The sequence below is a fragment of the Cyprinodon variegatus genome, unplaced genomic scaffold (genome assembly GCF_000732505.1).
Source record: "Cyprinodon variegatus isolate N-32 unplaced genomic scaffold, C_variegatus-1.0 Scaffold901, whole genome shotgun sequence".
NCBI lineage: Eukaryota > Metazoa > Chordata > Actinopteri > Cyprinodontiformes > Cyprinodontidae > Cyprinodon > Cyprinodon variegatus.
This window is the reverse complement of record NW_015151354.1, coordinates 321773-335915: the sequence shown is the minus strand read 5'-3', so window position 1 is coordinate 335915 and position 14143 is coordinate 321773.

The window sequence follows — 14143 nt, the reverse complement described above, 5'->3', positions numbered from 1 at the left end:
TCAGGAGACCCTGTGATTTAGCTTGTTGATTAATAACGATAACATCCGTTCATCAAGGGCTCGCCCCTGGGGACCATGTCTTAGAGTGGATTTTTGCTTGAGATCTATTGTGTTTGAGATGTCATTCAGAATGTAATTTCCTGCACACCACCAATTCTCTGTTGATGTTATGAGGTGTTAATGAAAAAAAGAAATGAGTGGAGCTCATCAACTGTGATCCTGTCAAAATAAGGCAGAAAGAAGGATGGAATTGGAAATATGTAATCAACACAGAAGTGTTCTTCAGCATACGACATTATTTATTAAAAACATGTGAAACTATTAGATGTTGATCTCCATAAGATGTTATCCAGGAGCTGAATTTGTTTTCTTTTTCGTGTAATTTCTTTCCATATTAATTAGGTATAAATCCCAATAATCTATTAATTTTAGGAAAACGGTTAAATAGACAAAAAAATGGAGAACATTCCAAACATGTGGATACTGGTTGGTGCCTTCAAGCAAGGACATTTCATGAGAAAGGGTGCTGGTTAAAGATGCACTGAGATATGAGGCTCACCCTCATATTTTTTTTTTCCCATCACTCCCTCTCACCGTATTCCCACGTCTTTCTTCCAGACTTGTTCTAAATCAAATGCAGAACCTCTGCTGCTCAGCTGTAGCCTGAGAACAGCACGATGCCTTCCATCCCCACACCTTTACACCCTCATTATGGGTTGCCATCTGCCCAACCTCGGCCTCACATCACTTCTCTCTAACAGGAAGTCCATCAGCACTCCCTTCTTACTCTCCAGCACCTTGGCTGACGAAGCAGGCCCAGATGCCATTTTTTCTCAGAGTTCCATATTTGTCGTCATGGCCATGTTTTGTGCTTTGTAATCCCTCCGATTTGAGTCCTCTCTACAGGAAGAAGTGCATGTAAGCCAAAGCACTCAAGTGGTCCAGAAATTTCCCTATTATTGGTGGTACTGATAAACACTAAAGTAGGTATTCCACGTTAAACATCATGGAAAGTATTATAATACAAAAAAAATGTCAAATTCAGAAAAAAAAAAATGGGTTTAAAGACAATTAAATTTAAAGCTCAAGATCAGAATATCTGCTTTTGTTATGGAATTTTTTAAAAGAATCAAAAGCTTATACCACATACTTAAGCTTTGTCTCTACAATAGTTGTAATTTAAATGTATTTAAAATATGAAACTTATTTTTCTCATCAGACCAGGGTTTCCTAAATCGGGGTTCATGAAAACTCCAAATGGGGGGGTGGAGAGATGTTGTTCAAATTCATTGTGATGTATTCCTTGAGGTAAATGGAGGGCCAAAATATATAGCATTAAATACATACATGGAAATGCATGGAGCTACATAAAACAGTTTGAAAATGAAAGAAAAAAGAAATTGAGGAATACTTTTGAAGCTGAAGAAAAAACGAGTAAATCGAAAAAACATGAGAGATTGACCGGTCATCTTTCTACATGGTCTCTCCAAACTCCCACAATCCAACCAGGCTCAGTGGGACTCCTTCAGCTTACTGCTGGTATCCATCACTTGATTAGGAGATTGCTGGTGTAACAGAATGGACAGACATCATGGCTAAACCTACTGGGGGGGGGGTCTGCATCGACAATAGAGCCAGAGAAAATTGTTGATTCAGACTCAATGTCTCCAGCTTCCCTTGGAATCTGGGAGAAGCTGTCCCATAAGCGGGCGTTGAATATGTCCCAGTATGGCTTAAATACGTCTGTCTGGCCTCCTCCTGTTCAAGTGTATCTAACAAACCACCAGGTGATGATCAGTGGACAGCTCTGCTCCTCTCTTCACCCATGTCCAAGGCATACTGCCAAGTGGTTGGAAGATACTACTACAAACTCAATCTTTGATCTATGGCCGAGGGTGTCCTGATGTCCTGGTAATGTCCATTGGTAAGTGCACTAATTGGCCTTATTATGTCTGAATCTGGTGTTATTATGGACAATCAATGACTTGCAAAGAAGTCCAATAATGAACAACCACTCAGGTTCAGAACTGGGGGTTCATTCTTCCTGATCCCTATGCTTGTGGACTTCAATACCCAGGAAGAGGAGCTATAAAACTTTCCCCAAGTGATGCTAAGATGGACTGGTACTCCATACTGCCACTTGGCCCGTAGACCAATGTAAGAGTTAGAGACCTTCCCCCTACCCAAGGGCGAAGGGATGCAACCCTCTTGTCCACCGGGGTAAACTCCAACATTATGCGCCTGAGCTGGGGGGAGAGAAGCAGACCCACTCCCACCCTCTGTATCTCCCTGGAGATCACTTCAATGTAGAACAGTGCCCAGCATTTCTCAAGGAGCTGGATTCAAGAGCTGAGGTTGTGTAGAGGCGAGCCCGGCTTTGTCCGGCCAGTATCGCTCCACCTCCGGAACAAGCTCAGGCTCCTTTTCCCACAGCAAGATTCCATGTTCCCAGAGATTTTTTAAGCATCCGTTTATCAGGTCCGATAACATAAGCTATGGGCACTGAAACCCGTATACCGCCAACATTTTTCTAATTTTGCTTTCTTAATTGTTTTTTTGGTTTTTTTCAAATTTCAATTAACAGGTGTTTCGTTTTTTGATTTTCTTTTGCCGCTCACGGGTAAAAGAGTATGAAAAAAAATGTAAAAAATGTAAGGCCTGCAACTATAGCCCCTTTCAACCACTCTGACCAAAAATGGTGCCAAAACATAGCCCCCTTTGGATTTATATACGACTGATTCTAAGATAATAGAACGCTTTTATTTTTGATGTGATGTTTTTAGACTTAAGCAGAATATGTATTTAATAAAGCAACTTTCTTTATGCAACACTTCACTTCCTTTTTGCTAATATAGAGCCAAATTTCATGCACGTTTGTTACCAAAAAACACTTCTTTTAGTAAAGAAAAGAAAAGAAACAATGTGACTCAAGATTAAGGATCAAAATAGAACTGGAAATTGGGATATTGTTTCATTGCTTTTGTGAACTTCAGAGTAAATGACAACCATTGTGTTCACACAGTGACTGATGTATCTAGTTCTACCATCAGGTCTGAGTTTCTATCTTCATGCTGTCTTAGACTTTTTCTTCTGGAGACAGAGCTTAAAGACTGAGGAGAGAGTGTGTATGTGTGAGAGAAAAAGAGAGAGAGAGAGAGAGAAAGCAGTGGGCTACAGCAGTTCGCCTTGACAGATAAACAGGATTTTGTGGCTGGCACGCTGAAGATTGTCAGCTCCAATCTCTTAAGAGAATTACAACCGCCAGTCAATGCTGGGACATTGGCTCAACAGACGGCGCATCAGACCCTGTGTACCGGTGAGCGGGAGATGCCGACTCCCTCGCTGCGATAGTGCCGCATGGTTTATTCATGGAGGATTGAGTCAAGGGCATAGTTCAAGGTACCAACAGCTCTTTTTTTTAGAGAAGAAACGGACGCTTTGTGGACAAAACAGAATGTAAAAGTGTTGTTCGTGTGAATGCACTGAATCTACAGTTTAAGAGAAGGTTTAGTCTGTTCCTCTTTATCTCTGGTTACCCCAGATCCACCTCTGAGAGATAAAAAAACTGTCTTGTTAAAAACTAATAGTATATAACAAATAGCCTCACTGTTTTATTTGTCTTTTAACTTGGAAAAACAAGAGAATCCAGCTTTTGACCTTTCAGCTTTGAATGGAGCCCCATAGGTCACTCTACTGTCTTTGTTAAATGTCAGCGGTTAGTCAATCCTGACAGTTTAAACTATGTAGGCTGGTTAAAAAACGCCTCTTAGCCATTGCATACTTCATCTGTGTTAGTGTTTCCCCATTGTAAAGGAGGTTTGCTTTTGATGCCTTAAGAAATCAATCGGAACCAGTCGGTTGTTCGGCTGCTTCGTTGTTGAGTGGCATTACTGAGAGATAAGGGAGCTGAGACTTGACAGGCCTTATTAACCAGCCAGCTGTCCTCCTGATTGGATCGTTGTTGTTCTTCTCACTTCCAGAAGGAAAATGAGCATCCACAATTAAACTGTCTGACTCTGGTTTGACAAGACTAAGAAGATGCAGTCGTTTTTTGTTTTTTTTTTCTGCCTTTCTAATTCCTTCATATAGGATTTTCTGCCTTGGTGTGTGAGCAGGCTGAGATTCATGGTAATTTAGAGAAAGGACAGATTAGGGGAGAAACAGCAGTGGATAAATGGATCAATATTTATCCATGATAGAAGCACAGATTCCAATCTAATTTAATGTGAGACAACATGATTAAATAATTCACTTACCAAAGTGTGGAGTGACTCTTAGCAGTTGGTCTCTGTTGGCATCTCATGGGTTAATTTTGAATTAACGTTCTAAAAAGATTAAGAGTTTTTTGAATAATTGTACCATGGTGATAGAACATGGAATAAAATTCACATAAAGAAAGAGAAATTCTTTCATATTATTTTACTATAAACATAAATTAAATTAATGAATCACTAAATAGTTTATCTTTAAACCTCTGCGTATTCAGGAACACTAATGAAAACTGTAATCCTTCTTGTCTGTTGATTGGTACAGAATGTGTGTTTCTACACAGCTGGCGACCAGAGATTTAACCAAATATTTAACGAGAAGAGGTGGGGGTCAATGTTGATAACGATGATACCTGACAAAATATACGTTATATTAAGGCTGGTATGAGACATTCCAGTAATAAATAGCATAAAAATCCTAATTTTACATTATTACTGTATTTCTTTTTTTTTGCAAGCTATGGATGATATCATATTGATTTTGTTTTAGACAGAAAAACATAAATTTAATTACTGCTGCTCAAGTACTATTTAATATTTATGCATAACAAATGGCATTAGCTATACAGCTCTTTCTTGTTCTTAATATTTATATATTTAATGAAGGACTAATAAGACTATGAGAGATAATATTGGTCAAGCTCAAAATATGCTGTCCTGCTTTTTTCACACAAATTCTCTGCAAAAGTCAAAGATCAAATTTCCATGCTAATTGAATATTAAGCTACTTAGATTAATTTAGCATAATTTTATTGATTTATTAATTTGATTTATGCTCTGTCAGTGACATAATACAGGTAACACGATTTTGGTATGGTAAACACACAGAGAAAGGTTATATATACAAATGAATTGAGAAAAACAAAGCCTAAAGGACAAAAATAACAAATATTATGCCAGCAGAACCAGGGAAAGGAGGCCAATTTGTACCTTTAATCCTACTAAATGCAGCAAAAAGGGAATAAAGGTAACAAGGGTTTCAGAAACTGCGACCGACTGATGACCTGTCCTGGGTGTACCTCGCCTTTTGCCCATAGATTGCTGGAGACAGGCACCGGCCCTACCATGACCCTGACGAAATAAATGGGAGAACATGGATGGATGGATGTTTTCAGTAAACGACCCTTTCTGGGAAATAAATTACTCCAGTGAGAACACACCTTTAGACAATTTTACCCTCTGCTTTTTTTGATCGGCTTGAGAAAGTCATAAAAAGAGGCAAATTTTTTGAAAACTTGACATTCAGCTGCATGTGCTGGAAAGCATACTAGCCTTTTACACAGTTAAACTGTCAGTATATTAATTTGCTATGCATTAATAATGGTTGTTTTGGATTGAAATCAACAAGTAACTTTTCCACTGGTGTAAATGTATTTATTAGTCTGTACATTAAACCTGATGGTTTAATTACACCACTGAGGTAATTATGAAAAAAAATGTATTGGAGCTATAGCTTCTGTTTCTGAAACAACACAGCACGATACAAAGCCTGTCTGATCAATGCAAACCAATGTTTAAGATGATATTTTATTTTGATCTCTTTTTGAAATAACTCAATTAAAGTTTATCTATGTAGAAACATGTCATCTCACACTTTTAATAATAGAAAGGCATAATGCCAGTCAAGTACATAATGGCTGAAGCACCTTATTATTTTATGTGTACTGTACAATAGGACTTTATGGATATTATTTTTCTTTATAACCATGAAGAGTTTTAATAACAGCTGAAAGAATTCAGGGATGGGAAATAAAATGTTCTTCCAACAGACAGTGGCTGCTGTAACAGCTGAATAAATCTTTGATCACTTGTGTTTTAAGCACAGCAATTGTGTTTTATTGGTTACAAGAAAAAAACAATGAAGTTTATCTTGTTGCTTAATACAGTAAAATGCAAATACAAGTTCATTATTTTCACTTCTGTGAAAAGATTTTTTTGAAATGAAAAAAATATATCACAAAATTATTTTTTCTTCTTCACTAAGGGTACATACATAGTCACGTTATTTGGCGAATTTTTACATTTTATGACAATTACAGTTTCTTGCTAGCAAAGTATTTATCATTTTGTACTCTAAGTTTTGTTTTTGCTGGAATCTACCATTTCTGGGAATATTTACCTTAACAACATAATATGGTCTGGATTACCTCTCTGTGCACATGTACAATTGATCAACAAGCCAAAGCAAGGGAGGCAAGTGGATGTGGAAAAAAGAAAAGTCCAAGATCAAGTGTAGAAAGGGGCAAGATGTCACTGTAAAGTAGATGGACATGTGAGTACATGTCCTTGCTAATATTGCTGAATTTGTTTGCATGTAAAAGTTAGGTGGATGAAGCTGACAGATTGAAGGAAAAATTCAAAATATTTTTTTTAAATCCTCAAATGATCATTTTTATCCGTCATTTTCTCGCAAATTTTAGCAATTCCACAATACTATTAGCTTTATCCCTAGTTTTTTTTGCTGTGTAGCAAACATAGGGCCGCATACCACTGGCATAATACAAGGGTAGTAAAGTTTTGATGCTGACATGCAGAACAAAACACTGACTGGTTGCTTTTATCACACTAAATAATCACATAACTCAGAATTCTCAGTTCTTTTCCACTAATTGTTTTTTTTTTTTTTTAAGAAAAAACATAAGCTTCATCTCATAATTGCTCTTATGAAATTCTTTCAAAGTTTTAAATCATAAATCTTAAGCCACATTACTGTCACCTTCATCCTGCACTTGTCAGGACATTTACAGCTTTTAGCAGGAGGTAAGAAACAGGAAAGAAAGGAAAGAAACGGTACTTAGCCCTGAAAAACAGGCCAATCTTTATCATCTATAATAACATTGATCGCAGCAGCCCGGCTAATGTTTCCTATCAGAATAGTGCCACAGCTAAACAGAAACCGATAAAGCTACTATGACAAAAAAGATAAGATAAAAAATGTGAGGTTTAACTAAAAAATACTGCATAATTGGAGAAAAGGGATAGAACAAAGCAGAGGAGTGGTCCCTTTGTCCTCCAGCAGTCTAAGCCTATAGTAACATAACCATAGAGCGCAGGATGACCTCAGGCCCTTTAAATATCAGCTTTGTCAAAAAGGAAAGTTTTACGCCTAGCACTAAAAGTAACTAGATGTCAGCCCCATGGGCTAAAACTGGTCGTTAGTTCCACTGGAGAGGAGCCTGAAATAATTAGTTAGCAAATCAACAACTTTTTTTTCTCTTTTCTATATAAAACTGTTAAATGGTATTAGGAATAAAGTCACTAAAAGTCTCGCCTGTTGTTGGGTTTGGGTGAGGAATGTTTGCTATCTGCAGCATCAGATAACTACAGTATGTCTAATTTAGTGTTTCAATATTGTGCCGGCTGCTTCTCCCATATGGTGTCGTACAGTTCCGCCAAGAAGACCCTACCATGCATATTATTGCCTTCTATTCCGAGAGACTTCCCGCTACGGAGTGTGTAGAGAGAAATGTGGGGATTTCACCAAACGTCTGTGCCCAGCAGGGCCAGTCTTCCAGCAGCTGTGACTGATAAAGCGGATCCTCTCCACAACAGGAAAAGAAAGAGAGAAAAAAACTTGTTCGCTGCTCCCTCTCCACTCTCAACCTGCAACTTCTTGTCTTGTCCCCGAGGCACAAACGTCCAACTTCCAAATGCCAACTCAGTCAGGAGTTATTGCTGCTATTTCCCCTGTGAGAAATGTCAGATGGATGGTGATTTTCTGCTTTATGATTTCACAGGAGTGGTGACCATACCGTGTCAGGAAGATACACTGTCCCAGTTTGATAAGTGGGGCATAATAATGAAAAGTCCTTTTTTTATCTTGTAAAAACTAAAGGAAATGCTCATTTAAGCTAAAACCAGCCAACTGGAACTAAATATATCAATATTTCCATTGTTCAAAGTATTTCTTTTCCAAATAGTTTACCAAAAAGAAGCAGCTATTAAACCTAAGTGAATGCACACAGGAGCCTCTCCCAAGTTTTGTATATTTAATAGACTCCTCTGTCTTTTCACCAAATTCAAAAAGATTCTCAGCCCGTCAGGCGAATGACGTCTTTAACAGGCCATGGCTCGGTTCCCAATGTCACTCCTCTCTAACAGAGGGCAGTGATTTTGCATGCATCCATGATCTGCACTGAGAATAAAACAAGGTGAGAAAACGAGCATCACGGCACAACTCCAGGGGGAGTACATGTGAAAGGACCTTCAATGACACATCTGACACTTTTAGCATCACTGCATAGGGAGCAGATATTTATCCAGAATAACCAGAATGTGTGTGCATACAGTGTCTTGCAAAAATGTTCTTGTCATTAAAAAAGGTTGGATAGCAAGACGGGCAGAAAGTAGTGCAGATTTGCACATTTAAAGTTCTGCAGTTATGCTACAGGGCTTTGAGTTTACTTCCCTGCTACCTATTAACAACAAAAGATAAAAATTGTTGCCCAGTCTTCCACAGAAAAACATTCAGGATCAGTGATTCTAGGTAGATGTTATCAGCAGTTTAAAGTCTCTGCAAAGATTCTTTGCTGGATTTAGGAGCAATCCTTGACACGGTATATTTTGATCTAAAGTCTTCAGGTTTTAGTGTTTAGGGTTATTTTCCTGCTTGAAGAGGAACCTCTGCCTCACTCTATTTTCTAAATAAAGACAAACTAGATTTTCTAAAGGCCTTTTCTAATAAATGAACATATATTTACATAAATCCATGCTTTCTAAATTAAAGGTAAAGTGGAGAAGCTTCTTGGGAACATCTTATCCATTGGTGTGATCTTCCTGTGCTTGCACACACTTCCAGTTTCCTGTTAACTGTGGTTTTAGCTAGCTGCAGTCCCTACCCTTTTTTTTTTAATGGCTGAGAGAAGCAAGAAGATGTCTCACAAATCGTTAAAGAGAAGATCTATAAGGCCTCAGAAGAAATTAGAAAGATAATTTCACAGGAATGTCGGAAAGTGCAGGTAGGATGGTTATACACTTACACACTTTATTGCTATTGTTCAATGATTTGCACGAGAAATCAAAATGTGTTCATATTGCACTATATATATATATATATATATATATATATATATATATATATATATATATATATATATATATATATATATATATATGCTCTAGTCCATGTATGTCTTGTTCCAGTACCCCATTTCTCATCAAGTTGCCCTCGGAACTGCTAAGATACTGCGCAGAACCCTCAAACCTGCTACCTGTCGCTAACAGGCCAGCTGAAAGGCATAGTCCCTCCAGTGTGTCCTGGATTGTCCTCTTGGCCTTTTCCTTTAGGGACATGCCTGCAATATCTTCCGAGGTGTCCAAGGGGCATCCGTAAAAGATATCCGAGCCATTCAAATGCTTTCAATGTAGCAGAGAAGCAGTTCTACTCCAACCTTCTGCCAAATGACCAACCTCCTCACCCTATCTCTAAGGGAGAGTCCTGCCACAAAGCAAATAAAGCGCCTTTAAGCCGCTTCTATCTTTGATGTTGTTCTTTCGGTAGCTGAGGGTAGAAACGTAGATCGACCATTAAATTCAGAGTTTTTCCTTTGTACTCTCTCTTTACCACAATAAAACTGTGCAGTGTCTGCATCGTAGCAGCAGCCGCGCCAAACCATCTATTGATCTGCTGCTCCATTCTCCTCTCTGAACAGGACCCCAAGATACTTAAACTCATCTGCTTGTGGCAGGAATTCTCCTCCAAACTGAAGGTGATAATCCACCTTTTTCCAGTCGAGAACCATGATCTCGGACTTAAAGGAATCCCAGCGACTTCACACTGGACTCCGAACTGCCCCAGTGCATGATGTAGGTTTTGGCAGGAGGGAGCCAGCAGAACCACATTATCAGAAAAAGCAGGGACTAGATCTGCTGGTTCCAAAACAAGACCCCCCAAGCACTTTGCCTTGAAATCCTGTCCATAAAGGTTTTAAACAGAACACGTGACAGAGGGCAGCCAAGTTGGAGTCCGAAGTGCACCATGAACAAGTCTGACCTAATGCTGGCAATGCGGACTAAACTCAGAGGTATTCCAGGCTAAAGGCTGATTTATGCTCAGAAACCAGGTCGTCTGCATGTGTGTCGCAAATATGCTGCCGCCCCATCTGTAGACACTTTGGTGCACCATTCTAAAATTGTAGGTGACCGCAGACAGTGTCGCAGACAGGAGGCCTCTGATTGGTCAAATCTACATCCTCTCTACACTATGCGTATTTCCTGTTTGGTACCTTACCGGCTTGTTTTGTTTGTAAGACCTCCATTGTGGAAAATGACTCGTAAAGTTGGATCAGGTAGAAGAGCGACATGCGCAAGAATGATAGGACCCTTTTTATACCCGCTCTTTTTCCCCCTAATGTCCCTCCGTTGTTGCATAAACTTGCCCCCACTTCCTCACTGCCTTGGTCGTATCTAGACCCACAGCTAGTTCCTGATTGTCTTTCTTGCGTTGTGGGGTGGAATAACATAACGCAGACCAGACTTCAATATTAGGCATAAATCAAAAATATCTGTGACAAGCTCACTGCGACACACTGCTGCAGGAGTATAACCAGCTTTTAACTATAGAAACTGTCCGTCTGTGTAACGTCACGAGGAAGTACCTGCTTTTGCTGATTTGAACTAAACTGAGAAAGCAGAAAATCAGTTACGCATAGTGATCCCTTTCAAGTTTTTCCACACAAATATTTCGTTCAACTTAACAACACCTTCATGATGGACCAAACAATCTAATAAACCTCTATGGCCTTTAGAGAACAGTTGATTAAATTCACACAGGTTGACTTCTTTAGATAGTTGGCTGCACTAGATTGTGGTACTACTAGAAGTACTACATGAAATCTGAATAAAATACACCAATCATCTGGGTTTTAATGCGGTTCAGTGGGTTTTAATGCGGTTCAGTACTTTGAGCTACAACATCAGGCATTGAGAACATTAGCTTAAGAGGGAGTTCAGGGATTCTATAGGGAAATGAAGCAGAATGACAGAGTAGAAGCTGCTTAAAGCAGTTACAGTGAGATTTGACTGTCATTCGTCATTTTTCTGTTAGGACAAGAATAGCGTAGAAATAAAGAGGCTTATGTGATATTTATAGACCTTCTTTGATGGCTTATTAGCCGGACTGCAAAGCTTCAACTTGCTTAAGATTAAATATAAATACATGACGGTGATGGCGAAGTCCACAGTTAAATTACTGTTTCTGTAATTATCAGGGACAGAATTAAATTTCATAGAATAAATGCTTTTTATAGTAAGGCTTTTTATTACTTCCTAGAAAACCCATATGCTTTAGAAATGTATAGATATTGATTAAAGTGCATGTTTCAGATTTTCTTATGTAGATCTAAATTTTGTGCTTCTGTTTGTTCCAGTTTTCCCTTGTTTCAACATAACCGTTAAAGCTGTTATTGTTAGCATCTAATTTATTTGAGATTACTTTAAAGTACAAGAACAATAACAACATCTTTTCTTCTTTGCATTTGATGTTAAGCTGTTTATCTTAGAAACATGCAGCAGATTTTAAGCCATGCTTACTAGATGCAAGCAGGGAAAAAGATAAAAAAAAAAACAGTATGGGTGGAATTCTTTCTGCTAAAGTCTGGTGTAACTGCACCACTTCACAGTTTAATCATGTGACCACATTTTCTTTATAATGTTCCGGTTTTTAGTTTAGATTTTTCGTGTTTTGTTTCCTTTTTATTTTAGAAAACATTACAGATACAGCAGTAGACACACTTTCTTTAAGAATGTATGTTATAGATTAAGTGGTCAGTGAGAGCAGGGAAATGTGAAGCTTCTCAAAGCTGTACATTTCCATCCATCTGATTTACAATTTAGAACAGTGTTTTTGTTCACTACTACAATATTCCATGTTCTGGAGACCTGTAACTCATAAAGAATCATCCCTTGAAATAATTCTGCAACAGATCTTTGCCATTCATTATTTATCAGTCTTATTTAGAGTTCTCTCTGGGATCTTTGGTTTGTACATTTTAATATAGATTTTGCAGATTTACAGAGCGCTCTGCAGAATCCACTGATTAATGCAGCAAGTGTGAGTTTTGTGATGTCTCAGTTTCTTCCCTTGCCATGTTCAGCACAGTTCGTAAAAAGAAAAAGTAACTGTTGGCTCGCAGGTTTATTCTGTTATTGCTTTTTGTAACACTTGAATATTTCAGATCATCAAACTAATTTTTATTTTTATCTTAAGAGAAAATGTCAAAAACTCAAATTATGATTGCATTTATAAAGGGTGAGAAATCTATTTCAAAGCAACTCTGGACCCTGTATTTGTAGGCTGATTACATCCACAGCTGTGGAGTAATTTCCCCGTGTTTCAGTGCACGTTGAAGCAGATTGGTGAAACTCGGGCAGCAATGACGGATAGAGGCGACAAAGAATTGTAAATAAACATTGCGATAATATGCTTTATAGGACCCAAAGTACATTTTTACGATGTTCTTAGGGAAGAATGAAGGTTTGTTCAACTCAAATATCTACTGAGTTTTATAAGATTCCACCTCATTTAAAAAAGGTTCATGTTTTCTCAGCACCAGCTCGCCTCGGCAGCTGTTAGCCGACCAGGCGGTCTTCCCTCCCTCTCCAGGGGAAGGTCTCTGATTCCCGCCTCATTGCTTTGAAGCTACCGCTGGATGAAACTTAAACACATAACTCATTCAGATAATATACAAAAATTCAGGTTTGGCTTATTTAAGATTTTCTTTTTTTATTAAGTAAATCTTGTCTGAATTTAAAGTAAAATTAAAACTTTAAAAGAGATAAATGTTTATTGAAATTTACTAAAAATATATTCGGTGCATTATTAGCTTATCATTATCTTTCTGTAGCCACGGTACAACTGCTGAGTTCCTCAAGAATTAAATGAACAAATTAGGAGCAAATACTTCAGATCCAGCGTTAAATATTTAATTTATCCTCAGTATTGTTGATTAAAAAATGTATGTTATGTTTATTAATCTGGTTGTCCTCATCCAATACCTCCTCCATAAATATTCCAAACACAGAAAGCTGGAATGTTCTGTTTCATTTTTGACATTCGCTTTAACAATGAAAATTAAGACCCCGCATCTAAATAAAAAAAATAATATATGCACCTTTCAATCAATGTAACACATCATTCTAATATATCTAAGGAATCTAAGGAACTGCTAACTGTAAACCGGAGCTCTTTGTTGCATAGGTTTGTTTAGTTTTGAAGTTACTCAATGATGTTTTGGATGATGGAGCTACATCATTTACCCTATATGCATTGCAGCTTAAACATGTTGTAACAATATTGTATTTAAATTTAGAAAACTACAACAACTACAACAACTCTAAACAGTTTAGAGTATGTAATGTTTAAACATATAAAATAATTATTTCTCAAATAAAGTAATTTGTTACAACTAATCATGGATCCCTTTTAAGGAGAAGTCCGGCACATATTCAGATTGCAAACTTCTGAAAGTACTTTAACTATGAAATTATTACATACTGTTCAATAAATTATAAGTGTTTTTAATTTAGAGTAATTTTCATTTGAATGTGATTTACTGAAGGCATTCATGTTTGTCAAAGAACACTACTGCCACCTATGGGTTTGTGACATCACAGTGCGGTATCGGTGTGTTTGTAACAACACGTTATTATTCAAGTCATCTTGAAAACATTCTTCTTCCAAATGTTGGCTACATATTACGTGTTTTCAGAGTTTAGCGCACGGCAGACCGGTTTTAAGTGAGGGTGTGTAAGTTTAAATGATGCAAATTGTTCTCACTGCACGCTCAGTGTGGTGGAACCTAATTTACACCATAGATGTCGAGCAACAGATCACCAAATGCTAAGATTGTCTGAAAACTCTCTGGACTCAAAGTGAC